The sequence below is a fragment of the Cherax quadricarinatus genome, chromosome 6 (assembly GCF_038502225.1).
Source record: "Cherax quadricarinatus isolate ZL_2023a chromosome 6, ASM3850222v1, whole genome shotgun sequence".
NCBI classification, from domain to species: domain Eukaryota; kingdom Metazoa; phylum Arthropoda; class Malacostraca; order Decapoda; family Parastacidae; genus Cherax; species Cherax quadricarinatus.
This window is the reverse complement of record NC_091297.1, coordinates 20,621,910-20,640,280: the sequence shown is the minus strand read 5'-3', so window position 1 is coordinate 20,640,280 and position 18,371 is coordinate 20,621,910. Positions and strand designations below refer to the sequence as shown.

General features: G+C 40.5%; 1 protein-coding gene across 4 annotated transcripts in view; it reads left to right on the top strand.

The window, feature by feature from the left end:
• Positions 1-18,371, top strand: part of LOC128692541 (transmembrane protein 8B) — a 296,349-nt gene that overhangs the window by 111,620 nt on the left and 166,358 nt on the right. The window lies entirely within an intron of this gene.

Genomic DNA, 18,371 nt, shown 5'->3' with positions numbered 1-18,371 from the left:
GGACCCCCAAGTTTCGGCAGCATCGACTTTTGTGAAATTCGACTTTCGGCAAGTTTTTTCAGCAAAATTTGGCCTCGAGTTTCGTGATTAGACTCGTGATTCGGCAACCGTCCAGTACCCGTCCACCCGTCACCACGCACACAAAGCCAGTCTCCCACGCCATTCACGCTCAGTGTGCCGTTGTTTACCAACACGTGACCATCACCCCGCGGGTTCATACATAATAATCCATTGTTTTTTGTGATTGCAACTGCTAAATAAGTCACCATGGGCCCAAGGAAAGCTAGTGCAAGCCCTTTGGTAAAGAAAGCGAAGAACACGATCCAGAGGGATTTTGAAGGGTTTGAGGCAGACCCTGACTGTTATGGGGCTATAGGACCCAACATGCATTTATAAGTAACAGTTACTCTGGAATACCTAATTATATTGAATTTATGGGGACTCAGTTCTAAATGTCATAAGGGCAGATCACTCTTATGACTGAGAGGCAGCTGGATCAAGCCTATTTTTCTCAATATAATAGGTTATACTATAGACACACAAACACACAATTTAAATAAGTAGTTTATAAAGTTGTATTTCTTTTTGTAAAAGTAAAATTAAGGTGTGGTAGAATTGTGGTAACTGGAGAATTGTGCTTGGCAACAGTCTTTTGTTTTTGGTGGGTGTGGGAGGAGCTTAGCTAGGCTCCTCCCCCCCTCTCACTCTCTCTTCTTTTGTTGACATGAAGGTGGCAGGACCTCTGGGTCCTTCTTTCTGTCTTTTTGGGGCATTGTGTGTGCTCCAGGGGTGAGTTTTTGTAGCTTGGGTTGTGGCCACATTACCCGGGGTGAATGGGGTGTGTCGGGACACTGGTTGGCCCAGAGTTAGTCGGGGGGAGAGGGGGGCAAGGTTGCTGGGGTGCACCATGTGGGAGAGCAGCTGGGGGGTGTGTGGGTTTTTGTTTTGAAGGTGTGATTGCTGTGATTGTATCTTCTGTACATATCTATTTGGAATGCAGTTGTATTTTTATAGTAGTGGTTTACATGGCCTGTGGGGAGGGCTGGTGGGGGGATGTCGGGGGCACTCGGGATGATCAGCCGTGGTGTAAGTGTTGCCCCTGGACAGATGGGGCCATTGAGTGGAGAGCTGCCCCACACTGGAACGTGTGGTGAGAGCCTTGCTGTCAAAGTAATAAGACATACCAACGTAACATGGGAGCTTGACCGGGAGAGTTATTTGACTGCTAAAATAACTCAAAACATTCTCTGAACTATATGTACTGGTATGGGGTAATAACAGTTGCATGTTTCTGGTAGAAGATTTACCAAGGTGGTGTCAGTGGAAGTGTTGTTTTCATATATTAGTTTACAGGTTGTTTTTCTCCTAAGGTGGGAGAAAGGTTGAGTAACACATTTTTGTTGTGGTTATGGTAAGTGCTATGTGCATAGTTTACATTCAGTCTGTGTTATTTTGTGTGCCTGTGGGAAAACTTTGTCCACTGATACTGTAAGAGGGAAGCAAGTGTTTAAAGATAAAAACTATGTCAGAAGATGAGTCTTTAAACTTTTTAGGCTTCAGGGAAGGAGGTAATAATTCATCAGTAAACATGCCTGGTAACAGTGAACATGAGGGATCACCTACCCCAGGTGTTACAGAAATGGAATGATGAGACTGAAATTAGCTGTGCTAGAGGCTGAAATGAAATTAATGAAAGCTAAGGAGGAAGAACGTCAAAGGTTAGGAGGTTCAGAACAAGAGCCTGAGCAGTACTTTAACATAACTAAAGCTGCAAATTTTGTCTCTAAGTTTACAGAGAGTGACCCAGATAGATATTTTTCTTTTTTTGAGAAGACTGCTCTGGAGCAAGGATGGCCCAAACAGAAGTGGGCTACCCTAGTTCGCACACAACTTGTGGGTAAAGGACTCCAGAGAGTAGAGACTCTGGAGGGGCAAAATTTTTCTGATTATGATAAGATTAAAGAGGAAGTATTGCTTGCCTACCAAATGATACCTGAGAAATATAGACAAAAGTTCAGGAATCAAAAATTTCAGGATGGGCAGACCTTAACCGAGTTTGGGAATGAGAAACTGTTCCTTTTTAAGAAATGGGTTTGTTCCAAAGGAGTTAATAAAGACTATAACAAATTAGTAGATCTGATGGTTCATGAGGAATTGTACAATACAATCCCTGTTGACCTCAGAGAGTATCTGGAGGACAAAAACCCAGATAATCTTTCAGAAGCACTGGATCTAGGTGACAGATTCTTGGCTCGCAGGGAATTGATAAGTAAAAACAGTCATGCTGCTTCTGAAAATTTCCCCACTCGTTCTAAACCTTATTCCAAGTCCTATGGTCATAAAGGTAAGTGGGACAAGAATTTTCAGGGACAAATGAAGGCTGAGGTGCCCTCTAAATTAGAAGGAAAAGGTAAGTCAGTTGGAGTTCAAAGTTTACCTAGACAATCAGATAATGTTTCAGGTCCTCGAGTAAACAGTACCAGTCCTACACCAAATGGTAAAAATACCTTTAAGAGTTTTATCTGTTACTACTGTAACAAAACTGGACACACACAAAAGTTTTGCTGGTTAAGACGGCAAGATCAGGAAAGGGAGGAACCATCCCAGGGGACCCTAACTGCAGAGATACATTCAGTTGCCTGCATTAGGTCTTCAAGGCAAGGTGAGGAGGAACCCTTGGATCTAGACCCCAGGATGTGTATATTTTCTAGTAGGTCCACAGTTGGTTTGCAAAAGGATGTAGGCAGAGTTGAGAACATATTGTCCTTGAGAGATGGATGTAGCACCTACTCTTTGCTACGTGCTGGAGTGCTGCCAGTGTCTAAGGATACCTATACTGGGGTAGATATATTGTTGAAGGGTATTACGGGTTCAACCATAAGGACACCTGTACACAAATTATGGGTAGAATCTGCATACCAAGTTGGCTATCTCCCTGTAGGTATCTCAAATGAAATTCCCTTCGAAGGGGTTGACCTCTTATTAGGGAATAATGTTATGGGCCTGTTAGACAGTGAGGAACAACTAGTTTGGGGGAAACCAAGTCCCAAATGTTGGGAGGAAATGGCTAGGAAAACCCTGCCAGACCTTCTCCCTGATGGTTCCACCATGAGAAGTATGGCTCATGATCATGCTACCAACAGTCTTCATGATATTTCTCATGAGGATGGTGAGGGCTTAAGTTTGGTAACTTTGCTTTCTGATGTTGAACTGCAGTCAACTGAAGAAAAGGATGTTCCAGCCAGAGCTGAGCATGATTGGAGAATGGATCAGTTAAATAGTGTGAGAGAGGCTGCAACTGCTAGGGTGCAATTAATTTCTGTGCAGGAAAATGTCGCTGTTGCTGAGGAAGAGATTTTACAGTTAAATAAGTGTTTTCATTTCAGGGAGGAAACTCTTACAAAGAATTCACCTCTGTCTGCAGTATCGATGGAAGGAGAACAAGGGTTTTGTCCCCAGATGGTGATGTCCAAGGTTTCCAGGCATTTCTTCTGGTCTCAGCTGTGGGAGACTGTCAGAGAGTATATTGAGACCTATCATGTCTTTCAATTTATAGGGAAACCTAGTCGAAGTATTAAACCTGTTCCCCTTCAGTCTATTTCAGCACTAGGTGAACCCTTCAGCAAGCTGGTAGTAGATGTACTTGGTCCATTCCCAAGGACCAAACTGGGAAATGATTATTTACTCACAAAAGTTTGCTCCACTACCAGGTACCTGGAAGCAGTCCCTCTACATAAGATAACTGCTCATGTAGTCCTAAGGGTTTTGATGAAGTTCTTTTTCATGTTGGTTTTCCTCAAGCAGTGCAAAAAGACCAAGAGCCTAACTTTACCTCAAAGTCTTTTAGAAATGTTCAACTGTGTATCACTCTCCATCTCAAGGGGAAATAGAGAAATTACATCAAACCCTCAAGACAATGATGCAAGCCTATGGTATAGACAATACTAACAACTGGGATGAGAGGATCCCTTTCTTTGTATTTGCTGAGTGGGGAAGCACTCTGGAATCTCTGAGCTATTGGCTTGGTGATGCTCCCCCCTCGGAGCTTTTTCTCAGTTTCAGACACTGTTTGGCTCGTATGAGGTGGATGGTACCAGTGAACGTGCCCATCAACCAGACCAGGATGATGATGTGGGACCATAATGTGGACCATAATGCTCTGGAGGCTGGAGAGGAAGTGCTGATACTGGAGCCAATTCATGTGAAAATCTGTATGGCAAGTTGCTGTGAGCTGAACATGTTGTGGGGGAAGTTCCCAGGGGTTAGATATAAAACCCACACACCTGAGCAGGAAGAAAATGAGTATAGTGTACACAGTAACCGGTTAAAGGGTTTGAAGTTATATAAAAAATTCAGAGAGACCAGCGTTTTAATGGAATGTAAAGGGCTGCAAAACAATAATCTGTATGAAATACCAAAAGTGTATTTAAGAAATAACATGTGTGTAAAAGATTTTGGGAAATGCATGCTTGGGTTTAATGAGAAAAATGTTGGAGAGTTGGCTCAGCCACCTTGGAACCTTATAAAGGTTTGGGATGTCAGTAATGGGGAAAAGTTGAAACTCCATGAAGTAACTGTTAAGGAAGCTGAGCCAATTCAACAACTTTTGTGTTGGAAAAATCTGTATTGAAAATTGGACATGGAGGAAGAAGTGAAATTCTTCCAACACCAGTTTGTAGTGCTTAGTGAGAGTCAGTGGGCATTCCTATGCTTCATGGTTACCAAATTAGATGGCACCCTGGGCATAAACACTGACTACCACAAAGTACATTTAACAACTAAGGTTTACAGGATTAGAAAGATTGATACTGATGCAGTAAGAGATGCAAACATTTTAAATAAACTAAAACATGGGGCAGGAAGATGTGATTTCCATGGCCTGTGTTCCAGTACCATTTTAATGTGTGTAATGCAAATTGTGTTCATTGTGTGCTTAAAATTTGTGTGCGAGATGGAACGTGATGGTATTTGTGTAAACTTGATGTATCCAACCTGGGTGCAAAGAGATGTCTTTGGTGTTGTTGTTGCACTGCGAGAGGTTGCAGAACTGTTACTATCTATGAACAACCTTCTAAGTTTAAATGTCAACATGTTACCACAGGAAAGAAAATTTTCATTTTGGGGCTGGCTATTCAGCATTTGTATATGCCTCAAGATCTCTTCATCCTGTTCCTGTGTATAGTGACTAAAATCAGACTCTTAAAATGGGCTTTGTTCCTACAGCCTTTTAATTTGGAAGTTAAATATATAAAAGGCTCAGAGAATGTAGTTGCTGATGCTCTCTCTAGATGTTTCATGTAGATGCATGGTGCATACTTTGTACATAGTGTTTGTCATGTGCTGACCTTGTTGTTTTTGCAGTGGTGAACTCTAGGCGAGCCTGAGTACTCTCTACCAGTCATCTGACTGTGAAGGAGTTGAGTCGGAGCCAAAAGTGTGACGAGGGTCAGTGTATATGTAAATGTGAGTTGAGGCAGTGGTTGACAACCTTCGGTAACATGAGACGTTCAAGAAGGTATGTGATGTGTCTTGGTGTGCTCTATATACAAAACGGCCTGGCGATTTGCCTTTGTGGCCCCTTGGACCCCTCCATGTTCTATGTCAGCCTCCTCTTCATAAGTTTGGAGGATCTGTGTGGAGTGGGACCTCGGAAGATGGGCTTCAGTGCCTGACCATGTTAAGGATCGTGAGTGTTGACTAGAAGTCTCACTGTTTGGTTCGGCCACCAAGTGAGAGACACCTTGACATATTTTGTGAAGTTTCCTGCCTGGTGTACACCTGACTGCTCTGGGTTTGGCTCTACTCTCGTCTCCTGATCAGGAAGATGCCACCCTGGAGTACCAGTTGCTTGCTGGATTACCGTAACAGAGGCACAGGCCTGTTGGTGCGGGCTTTCACAGTGGTCATTGTGTGCAAATTTTGCATTGTTATGTGTATTGTTTAACCCCTTCAGGGTCCAAGGCCAAAATCTGAAGTGGTGCTCCAGTGTCCAAGAAATTTTGAAAAAAAAAAAAATATTTTTTCTTACAGAATTAAAGAGTATATTTTTGTGAAGGTAATAAGACAAAAAAAAGTTTTTTTCTGATCAGTACTTACGGAGATACAGCGGCGGGAAGTTGACCCAAAATGACCGGGTGGCGGCAACATCAGCGACTTCCGCAAAATCCCATTTTTTTATTTTATGTTTTTTTATACTTTTTTCTTTTCTTTTCTATTTTTTTTCTTTTTCTAATAACATTTGTGGCCTGTGAGACCAGTATAATGTATATTGTATAAGTGTACACTCATTGTATTCAACACAATAACTGCACTAATTTGTTTATCATTATATTGCTTACAAAACTTGTTTACAAGTTTATTGTAAACAAAATGATGAAAATATTAGTGTGGTTATTGTGTTGAATACAACGGTACCATATAGTACAATGGTGCCATATGGTACAATATGGTACAATGGCACATGATACAATGGTACCATATGATACAATGGTACCACATGGTAGAATGGCACCATTTGGTACAATGGTACCATATAGTACCATATGGTACAATGGTGCCATAGGGTGCAATGGTACCATAGGGTACAATGGTACCATAGGGTGCAATGGTACCATATGGTACAATAGCATATGATACAATGGTACCATATGGTACAATATGGCACAGTGGCACATGATACAATGGTACCATATGATACAATGGTACCACATGGTAGAATGGCACCATTTGGTACAATGGTACCATGATACAATGGTACCATATGGTGCAGTGGTACCTTATGGTACCATATGGTGTAATGGTACCATATGGTACCATATGATGCAACGGTACCAGATGGTACATTGTACCATACAGTACAATGATACCATATGGTTCATTGTACCATATGGTGCTGTTGTATTCAACACACTAATATTTTCATTATTATTTTGTTTACAATAGTGTTTACAACAAAAATATGCAAAAATGTTGTATATTAGTAATGTTCTGTTATATATTTACAAGTGTACAGGAACTTTACGTGTTCCTTGAGGTTGATGACAAAGCACTTTGTCTCGGAAACTGCGGAGTCAGTAGCTAGCTTGCGTCGCCACTCACTCAGTCTTGGCTGGTGTCTTATGCCACCAACACCTATTGACCATATGGTACACGGTACATGTTACAGGGTACCATATGGTACATTGTACTATATGGTAAAGGGTACCATGCAGTACAGGATAACATATGGTGCAGGGTACCATATGGTACAGGGTACCATATGGTGCAGGGTACAATATGGTGCAGGGTACCATATGGTGCAGGGTACCATATGGTACAGGGTACCATATGGTACAGATACAGGGATAACTATAGAAATAAGTCACCCTGACTTTTTTGCGTTGTCCTAGGATTTTATACGTATGCTGCTATGTATGATAATCTATGTAATTGTATTTCTGTACACCTGAATAAACTTACTTATGTGCATGTGGCATCATAAGTAAGTTTATTTAGTTATACACAAATAAAGTTACATAGAATATCATACTTAGCAGCATATGTTTGGAGAACCTAGGATAACCCAAAAAAGTCAGACAGATTTATTTCCATTAGGGTCCCTGTACCCTGTACCATATGGTACAATGTACTGTATGGTACAATGTACTATATGGTACAATGTACTATATGGTACAATGTACTATACATACATTGTACCATATACCATTGTACCATATGATACCACTGTATGACATGGCACCATTGTACCATATGGTACCATTGTACCATATGGCACAATGGTACCATATGGTTCAAAACCATAGAATTCGTCTTCAGCTCCACTTCCATCAGTCTTAGAACTGTAAGTTGTGAAGAGGAGAGTCAGAATTCGCCCGGAGAGTGAGTGGGGAGTGAGAGCTTCCTTGCCGCCAGGCACTATGAACAAAGCTACTTTGCCGGCGTTCCCACAATGCCATGTGGGTGTCCAGATTTTTTCTATGGTGTGCACACTGACCACCCAGACCCATTCTCTTAGATGTAGGCCTACCAGCCTTCTCATGCTAAATTTGACGGCGCTAGAATTTTGGCGTAGACCTACGGTTTGGACCCTGAACGTAAAGCCGTAGATCTACGGGACGGACCCTGAAAGGGTTAAAAGCCACTAAAATTGTAAATAGTTACACACTTGAGTATATGGGTATGGTTAAAATGCTTTTCTAAAAAATTCTGCAATCTGTTGTAAATAACAGTAAAGTTATTACTACTGTAAATAACAGTAAAGTGAAGAGTAGTTATGGTGTTGGGAAACATGTAACATTTCTAGTAGTCTTGCTTACCGCCTTCAGACTTAAGCAATATACTTTTTACTAGCCGTATCCTGAAGGACACGGCTAGCTTTTGTGAGACTTCGTCTGAAGGTGGGGGTGTTATGGGGCTATAGGACCCAACATGTATTTATAAGTAACAGTTACTCTGGAATACCTAATTATATTGAATTGATGGGGACTCAGTTCTAAATGTCATAAGGGCAGATCACTCTTATGACTGAGAGGCAGCTGGATCAAGCCTATTTTTCTCAATATAAGAGGTTATACTATAGACACACAAACACACAATTTAATTAAATAAGTAGTTTATAAAGTTGTATTTCTTTTTGTAAAAGTAAAATTAAGGTGTGGTAGAATTGTGGTAACTGGAGAATTGTGCTTGGCAACAGTCTTTTGTTTTTGGTGGGTGTGGGAGGAGCTTAGCTAGGTTCCTCCCCCCCCTCTCGCTCTCGCTCTCTTCTTTTGTTGACATGAAAGTGGCAGGACCTCTGGGTCCTTCTTTCTGTCTTTTTGGGGCATTGTGTGTGCTCCAGGGGTGAGTTTTTGTAGCTTGGGTTGTGGCCACCATACCTGGGGTGAATGGGGTGTGTCGGGACACTGGTTGGCCCAAAGTTAGTCGGGGGGAGAGGGGGCAAGGTTGCTGGGGTGCACCATGTGGGAGAGCAGCTGGGGGGTGTGTGGGTTTTTGTTTTGAAGGTGTGATTGCTGTGATTGTATCTTCTGTACATATCTATTTGGAATGCAGTTGTATTTTTATAGTAGTGGTTTACATGGCCTGTGGGGAGGGGAGGGTGGGGGGATGTCGGGGGCACTCGGGATGATCAGCCGTGGTGTAAGTGTTGCCCCTGGACAGATGGGGCCATTGAGTGGAGGGCTGCCCCACACTGGAACGTGTGGTGAGAGCCTTGCTGTCAAAGCAATAAGACATACCAACGTAGCACTGACCCTGTCGACCCTCTGCCTGTTGTGGAAGGTGTTGTGGCATTGGACAAGTCCATGGGGTTGGAGGTGAGTGATAGGGATGTGGAAGAGTTGGTGGAGGACCACAGGGAAGAGCTATCCACTGACAAACTGCAAGAGCTTCAACTGGAACAGCATCAGACCACAGCTGAGGAACTTGCTTCAGAGGAGGAGGAAAAGAGAGTGAAGGAGGTGTCTTCTTCGGTGATTAAGGACATGTGTTCAAAGTGGAATGAGTTGCAAAGTTTTGTTGAAAAGTATCACCCTGACCAAGCTGAAACAAGCCATATCTGCAACATGTTCAGTGACAAAACGTTGTCCCACTTCAGGCTAATCATAAAGAAATGCCAGAAACAGACCTCTCTGGATAGATATTTTGTGCAACAGGGGTCCAGTGACTCTCAAGTTGTTCCCAGTGGCATTAAAAGTAGAAGGGAAGTAACCCCTGAAAAGGGACTTGCTACCTGAAGTCCTAATGGAAGGAGATTCTTCTTCTAAACAATAGTGTACACCTTCCTCCTATCCCCTCCTCCTGTCTTCCATCCACCCAGAAGTCTTCAGTAAAGGTAAGTGTAATGTTATTATTATTTTTTATATGCATGTACTTGATTTCTGATTGTTTTCAGTATGTAAATCTTTATTTAATTTAAAAAAAAATATTTTATTTTAATATTTTTGGGTGTCTGGAATGGATTAATTTTATTTCCATTATTTCTTATGGGGAAAATGGTTTCGAGTTTTGTGAATTTCGACTTTCGGCAGGCCCTCTGGAACGGATTAATCACGAAACTCGGGGGTCTACTGTACATATTTTATGAAAAATAGGAAGAGGATAAATAAGTATACAAGGTATGATATATCACATAATGAACATAGTTTGTTAGATTATGTATTGGTGGATAAAAGGTTGATGGGTAGGCTTCAGGATGTACGTACATGTTTATAGAGGGGCAACTGATATATCGGATCATTATTTAGTCGTAGCTACAGTTAGAGTAAGAGGTACATGGGACAAAAGGAAAATGGCAACAGCAAGTAAGAGAGAGGTGAAAGTGTATAAACTAAGGGAGGAGGAAGTTAGGATGAGATATAAGCAACTGTTGGCAAAAAGGTGGGCTAGTGCAAATATGAGTAGTGTGGGGGGTTGAAGAGGGTTGGAATAGTTTTGTAATTGCAGTATTAGAATGTGGGGCAGAAGTTTGTGGTTATAGGAGGGTGGGTGCAGGAGGAAAGAGGAGTGATTGGTGGAATGAAGTAAAGGGTGTGATAAAAGAGAAAAGGATAGCTTAAGAGAGGTTTTTACAAAGCAGAAGTGTTATAAGAAGAGCAGAGTATATGGAGAGTAAAAGAAAGGTGAAGAGAGTGGTGAGAGAGTGCAAAAGGAGAGCAGATGATAGAGTGGGAGAGGCACTGTCAAGAAGTTTTGGAGTGAGATAAACAAGTTAAGAAAACCTAGGGGGTGAATGGATTTGTCAGTTAAAAACAGAGTAGGGGAGTTAGTTGATGGGGAGCTGGAGGTATTGGGTAGATGGCTGGAATATTTTGAGGAACTTTTAAATGTGGATGAAGAAAGGGAGGCGGTAATCTCATACACTGGCCAGGGAGGTATACCATCTTTTAGGAGTAAAGAAGAACAGGCTTTGAGTGTGGGGGAGGTGCACTAGGCATTACATAGAATGAAAGGGGGTAAAGCAGCTGGAACTGATGGGATCATGACAGAAATGTTAAAAGAAGGGGGAAATGTAGTGTTGGAGTGGTTTTATTTTTGTTTAATGTATGAAAGAGGGAAAGGCACCTAGGAATTGGAAGAGAGCATGTATAGTTCCTTTATATAAAGGTAAGGGGGAGAAAAATTGTAGGGGAATAAGTTTAAGTATACCAGGAAAAGTGTACGGTAGGGTTATTATTGAGAGAATTAGAGGTAAGACAGAGAGTAGGATTGCAGATGAGCAAGGAGGCTTTAGAGTGGGTAGGGGATGTGTAGATCAAGGGTTTACATTGAAGCATATATGTGAATAGTATTTAGACAAGGTAGGGAAGTTTTTTTTGCATTTATGGATTTAGAAAAGGCATGTGATAGAGTGGATAGGGGAGCAATGTGGCAGATGTTGCAAGTATATGGAATAGGTAGTAAGTTACTAAATGCTGTAAAGAGTTTTTGCAAGGATAGTGAGGCTCAGGTTAGGGTGTGTCGGAGAGAGGGAGATTACTTCCCTGTAAAAGTTGGTCTTAGACAGGGATGTGTAATGTCACCGTGGTTGTTTAATATATTTATAGATGGGGTTGTGAAGGAGGTAAATGCTAGGGTGTTGGGGAGAGGGGTGGGATTAAATTATGGGGAATCAAATACAAAATGGGAGTTGACAGTTACTTTTTGCTGATGATATTGTGCTTATGGGAGATTCTAAAGAAAAGTTGCAAAGGTTTGTGGACGAGTTTGGGAGGGTATGTAAAGGTAGAAAGTTGAAAGTGAACATAGATAAGAGTAAGGTGATGAGAGTATCAAATAATTTAGATAAAGAAAAATTGGATATCACATTGGAGAGAAGGAGTATGGAAGAAGTGAATGTTTTCAGATGTTTGGGAGTTGACATGACAGTGGATGGGTTTGTGAAGGATGAGGTTAACCAAAGAATTGATGGAGGAAAAAAGGTGAGTGGTGCATTGAGGTATATGTGGAGACAAAAAACATTATCTCTGGAGGCAAAGAAGGGAATGTACTAGAGTATAGTGGTACCAACACTCCTATACGGGTGTGAAGCTTGGGTCGTAAATGCTGTAGCGAGGAGACGGTTGGAGGCAGTGGAGATGTCCTGTCTAAGGGCAATGTGTGGTGTAAATATTATGCAGAAAATTCGGAGTGTGGAAATTAGGAGAAGGTGTGAAGTTAATAAAAGTATTAGTCAGAGGGCTGAAGAGGGGTTGTTGAGGTGGTTTGGTCATTTAGAGAGAATGGATCAAAGTAGAATGACATGGAGAGCGTATAAATCTGTAGGGGAAGGAAGGCAGGGTAGGGGTCATCCTCGAAAAGGTTGGAGAGAGGGAGTAAAGGAGGTTTTGTGGGTGAGGGGCTTGGACTTCCAGCAAGCGTGCATGAGCGTGTTAGATAGGAGTGAATGGAGAAGAATGCTTTTTGGGACCTGACGTGCTGTTGGAGTGTGAGCAGAGTAATATTTAGTGAAGGGATTCAGGGAAACCGGTTATTTTTATATAGCTGGACTTGAGTACTGGAAATGGGAAGTACAATGCCTGCACTTTAAAGGAGGGGTTTGGGATATTGGCAGTTTGGAGGGATATGTTATAGAGTGGTACCTCGGGATATGAACAGTTCCAAACAAACAATTTTGTAAGTGTATTTATGTAAGTGCTTTTGTTAGTGTATTTTTGGGGGTATGAAATGGATTAATGTAATATACATTATTACTTATGGGAACAAATTCGTTATGTATCAGCACTTGAACAGCCTTCTGGAACAAAATAAGTTCGTATCCTGACGTGCCACTGTATATCTTTGTGTGTTTCTAAACTGTTGTATCTGGGTGCCTCTGCAAAGACAGTGATTATGTATGAGTGAGGTGAAAGTGTTGAATGATGATGAAAGTATTTTCTTTTTGGTGACTTTCTTTCTTTTTGGGTCACCCTGCCTTGGTGGGAGACGGCCGACTTGTTAAAAAAAAAAAACACATACAGTAGACCGTTATTTAGCACGGTAGTTACTTTCCTGAAAATGCTGTGTTAGGTAAAATTGTGCTAAATGAACTGAAGAACTTGTGGGAAAAATAGGGTTACGTTCCTGGGCGCCCCCAAAAAGCCAAACAACTTTTTTTTAGACCAACAGATCTTACAAAAATAAAAGTGAACATATAGTAATTGTATTTCATTGTCGTGATATATTACTGCTTAAGACTACAAATGCAATAGAAATAATAGTATTTCTTACCTTAAATTGTGGGTAATGGTGTGTATGGATGATTGAGGAGAGAGTGGATATGGATGGTGTGGCCCTACTGGGCTGAGGTGGATGGTTGTTGGTTGTCAACAGAAGTGGATGGTAGAGGTTCTGGTACTGAAGTTGATGGTTGTATTGGAGTGTGCATAAATTCTGTAATGGTTCTCTGGGCTGTTTTACCCTGCAATACATTATACAGCTGACAGTAAGGCATCATCAGCTGGTCTAGACCCAGTTTCATGGCACTGCTTCTAGATTTATCAGGGTCCTCTTCAGTGAGGAACTGCTCACATAACTGCTGCAATGTTAACTGTTTTTCTTCAGGTTCTTCTTCTTCTTCTTCTGTTATGTCCCTCCCTTGTATCTGTGCATCGAGCTCTGCTAACATTTCCTCTGGACTCCTGTCTTCATCATCATCATCTTCTAAGAGCTCATTCACATCGTCTTCATTCATATCTTCAAAACCATCACCTGGTAATCTCCTTGCCAGCTGAACAATTTCCTGAACCTGACTCAAGCAAGGGGAAACTAGTGAAAGAATTAACCACATTAGGCCATAACTTTTCCCAGCCTGCGTTTAATGTTGATTGAGGCACTTCGTTCCATGCATTCTAGCATAGTTGATAGTGTCTGCAATGTTAAATTTATTCCAGAAGCTTGGTATTGCCAAGTTGGAGTCAGAGTTCATTGATGCAACTAGTTTTTTCATAACTTTTTTTGTGTAGTTACACTTGAATGAATTAATAACTCCCCGATCAAATGGTTGTATTAAAGATGTTGTATTTGGAGGTAAAAATACAACTTTTACATGTGGGGTCACATCCAGCAAAGCTTGTGGATGAGTACAGGAATTATCAAGAATGAAGAGAGCCTTGAATGCAAGGTTCTTGCTGTGCAGGTAAAACTTGACTTCAGGAATAAAGTGATGCTTAAACCAGTCAATGAATATTTCCTCTGACATCCGTGCTGACTGATTTGACCTCCAAATTACTGGTAAGGTGTTTTTTATCTACACCTTTCAAAGCACGAGGATTCTTAGAGCGGTAAATAACCATGGGCTTACACTTGAAATCACCTGATGCATTACCACAAAGGAGCAAGGTGAAGCGGTCCTTTGCTGCCTTGAAGCCTGGTGCACTCTTCTCTTGCTGACTGATATAAGTTCGTGTTGGCATTTTTTTCCCAAAAAACACTTGCCTCGTCAGCATTAAACACTTGATGTGGCTCATAGCCAACCTCAGAAATAATTTCCTGCAATTCAGCAGGAAAATTACTTGCTGCTGTATGATCAGCTGAACCACTTTCACCAGAAAATTTAATATTATGTAACTTATTATGCAACTTAAAGGTATGGAACCAGCCTGTGCTAAACACACACTTTTTCAGGCCTTCCTTATCACACACTGCTTTAAACAACTGTAAGGCCTTTTCCCTAATTAAGATAAAATTAAGTGGTGCATCTTTCTTTGTCTTTTGTTCAGTCCACTCAAGCAACAAGTTTTCTGTTTTATTTACTTGTTGGGGCCTACATGTCATTCTTTTCATGAGATGTCATCTTGGATTATTCATTACACAAGCTCATATATTCGCCTCGTTCTTTTTAATTGTACAAACCGACGCTTCATTAAGGCCATAGGCCCTCACTATATCCATCACATGTGATCCACTCTTAAGCTTGTCTAATATCTCAATTTTCTTCGCAATTCCTAGACTTGAATGCTTAAACCTTTTCTTGTCACTTTCAGCAACACTTGTATGCTTACTGGGTGCCATTATTGCTTGGCAGATTTAACAAATGGCAATGAAATTAAGAAAATATGTATGTATATAAACACACCTAGGTTCCCTAGTACGTCCATCCTGCACGCGTATGAACTGAACTGGAGGCTGGGAGCATGGTGGGGGTGGGTGTGGGTGGCGGGGAGGATGGCAGTAGGCCTCCTCCATTGACTCAATGGTATAACTCACCACGGGCAACCGGGCAACCGCGCTCTCAAAATTTTTTCCCCCTCCCGCGAATCATGTTAAATTGATCATATGACGTATTACATAAAAATGTGTCGCAATTCTTCAGTCGTGCTATACTCAAATCGTGCCAAATAAACTCATGCTAAATAACGGTCTGTTGTATATAAAATATGAAATAACTTAAAACACTTGAAATTTTGGAAAGTTTCCAAATGCAATGGAGAGACGCAGTGCTCACAGAGAATGTAAACAAACCGGGTGGTGCGTGCCATATCAGAAAGATGTGGAGCCATATAGAGAGTTTTGGTCATAATTTGAAATTGCCGTATAAGATGAACGCCATAAGGCAAAACTCCATAAAGCGGGACCCTACTGTAATTATGAAGGTGATTTTTTTGGGTAAAACTGAAATATAGAACTGTAAGAAGTGACTAAAATGCCAGGAGCAATGGGCTTGTAACCGCTTCTCCTGTATACATTACTAAGTTTAACCCTTTGATTGTTTTGGTCGTATATATACGTCTTACGAGCCTTTTGTGTTTGACATATACATGTACAGTGGACCCCCGGTTAACGATATTTTTTCACTCCAGAAGTATGTTCAGGTGCCAGTACTAACCGAATTTGTTCCCATAAGGAATATTGTGAAGTAGATTAGTCCATTTCAGACCCCCAAACATACACGTACAAACGCACTTACATAATTACACTTACATAATTGGTCGCATTCGGAGGTAATCGTTATGCGGGGGTCCACTGTATACTCAAAAATTCTAGTGGCTTCAAATCAAACAGGAGAAAGCTGGTAGGCTCACATGTGAGAGAATGGGTCTGTGTGGTCAGTGTGCACTGTATGAAAAAAATCCTTCAGCACGCAGTGCATAATGAGAAAAAAAAACTTCAACCTTGATTTAAAGCGCCCACTTTGAGGTGTATTTTCGTATAGTATTTATAGTTGTATTCTCGTTTTCTTTTTCTCATTTGATAGAATGGAAAACATGTTACAGAAATAGAGATGAGTTTGATTGGCTTTACTATGAAAAGGACCTTGAAATGGACCTCAAAGTAGGGGAAAAGTTTGATTTTTGGAGATGTTCAAGAGTAAACAGATGACGTCATTGTCCAATGAATGTCCAGCTAGCCATTCTAATATGCAGTCATGAATGGGTTGACATTATTTATACAATTATTACAATATTGCAATAGTCTGCATAACAGTAAATCTTCTATTTTTTGTTTGAATAAAAATTCAAAATAGAAATCAAGAGTAATATAAGAGGGGCCTGGAGATGTGACTGATGAACAAAGAAAATGTTATTTTAGAGCCAGGAATGTCTGCATTGTTCATTCTGGACCCTATTTTGAAGTGGGCATATTTTTTAATTTGCGTGAAATTGGCCAAATTGCCAATTTCTGACCACTTTATTGGGTAGTTGAAATTGGTAATTGGGCAGTTTCTTGTACTCAGTCGATAGAACAAATGGAGTTCTAAAGAAATAACTATGAGTTTGGTCACCTGGAACAACAGAATTAGCCAAAAATAGGGCTCAAAGTGGACGAAATCGCTGATTCATAAATATCACCGAGGTTGCTAACTTTGCAAGACCGTAATTCCGTAAGTTTTCCATCAAATTTTGTACTTTTGGTGTCATTATCATCAGGAAAAGATTCTCTATCATTTTAAAAGATTTTTTTTTTTTTTTCAAATATTCTTCGACACCAGGAGACACTTCAGGATTTGGGGTTGCGACAGTCAAAGGGTTAAAAGAGAAACTTTTGTTTTTCTTTTTGGGCCACCCTGCCTTGGTGGGATGCAGCCGATTTGTTGAAAGAAGAAGAACTAAAATATAAGAACAGTTGAAATTATCTTAATGGGATGAATTTTAAGAGAGTAGTTAAAATTAAGCAGGATAATGCGAGATGTGTGTCATGGTGAAGCAGTCTAAAAGATGAATGGAGAAGATTTGAGGTCAAATTCAGGGCTTCAGACTCTTCAGCACACAACACACTGGAAGCCAATATCAGAAATACTGCTGGAATGAAGATAATGTTTTCAAAAAGCTGGGCAGCTTCCTGCTTAACCCTTAAACTGTCCAAATGTAGAGCTACGTTTATGCACATAGCGCTCCGACCTTGATTTTCCTCGTTTGAAAGCATGTAAAAAAAACGTAGATCTACATTCAGAGTGCTATGCAAGTGAATGTACATCTACATTTGGACAGTTTAGGGGTTAAAGTGCCACATCAGCCAGGATATGATAACTATGTGGGCCTACAGGCCTACATAGCCATCTTGGTTGACAAGGTGGTCAACAGGGAAGCTTGGTTTTAGACCTAGATGTGGGGGTAGAAGACCCCTCAAAACAAGTTATAGGTAAAGTACAGGTTGTGAAATCACTTGAATAGAAGAGGATGGAGAGGAAGGGTTATGTTAATATAGTAGATAACAAAATGTGGATGGTGAACCTTAGAAAATAAAAATTGGAATTCATGATGAATCAGTTGTATGATAAATAAAATTGTAGGGGAACCTATCTTTATTAATAAGGTAAAATAATGACTAATAAAAATTTACTACTCCATAACCTATGTCTAGTTTTAGTTAGTCTGTAAGCACTAATATTAGTCTACCCAAAATGCTCTGGCATTCTAGTGGCTTTCTTTGTGCTTAACAACATTTTATAAAATGTAAATCAAACATTGTAACCTTTGCAAAGAAACAAAAATTTGTATTCACATTTCTATTGATGAATTATTTTTTACAGGCAGTCTGTGATTACTGTACCTATTTGTGGTACAAGAACAGAGCTAAGGTTGTGATGTCCCAACTACAGCATGTAATCAATCAGTTTCTGGAGATTGTAGCATTTATTGTCTTGTTAGCTTTTCCACTCTTCTACCACTCTGTCAAGAAAAGTTTTTTAATATTATTTTTTTTTAGCAGCTCCGCTTCTTGGTTTGAAATTTCTTTTTATTTTTCTGCTTTAGATGCTTTGACTACTAGAGGCTTTTTATTAACTTTGATGTCATCAGTCAAGAATACTTTAATCTCTGAAATAGCTCAGCATATTTTTTTTTTTTTTTTAACAAACCGGCTGTATCCCACCAAGGCAGGGTGGCCCAAAAAGAAAAACAAAAGTTTCTCTTTAGTAATTTATATGGGAGAAGGGGTTACTAGCCCCTTGCTCC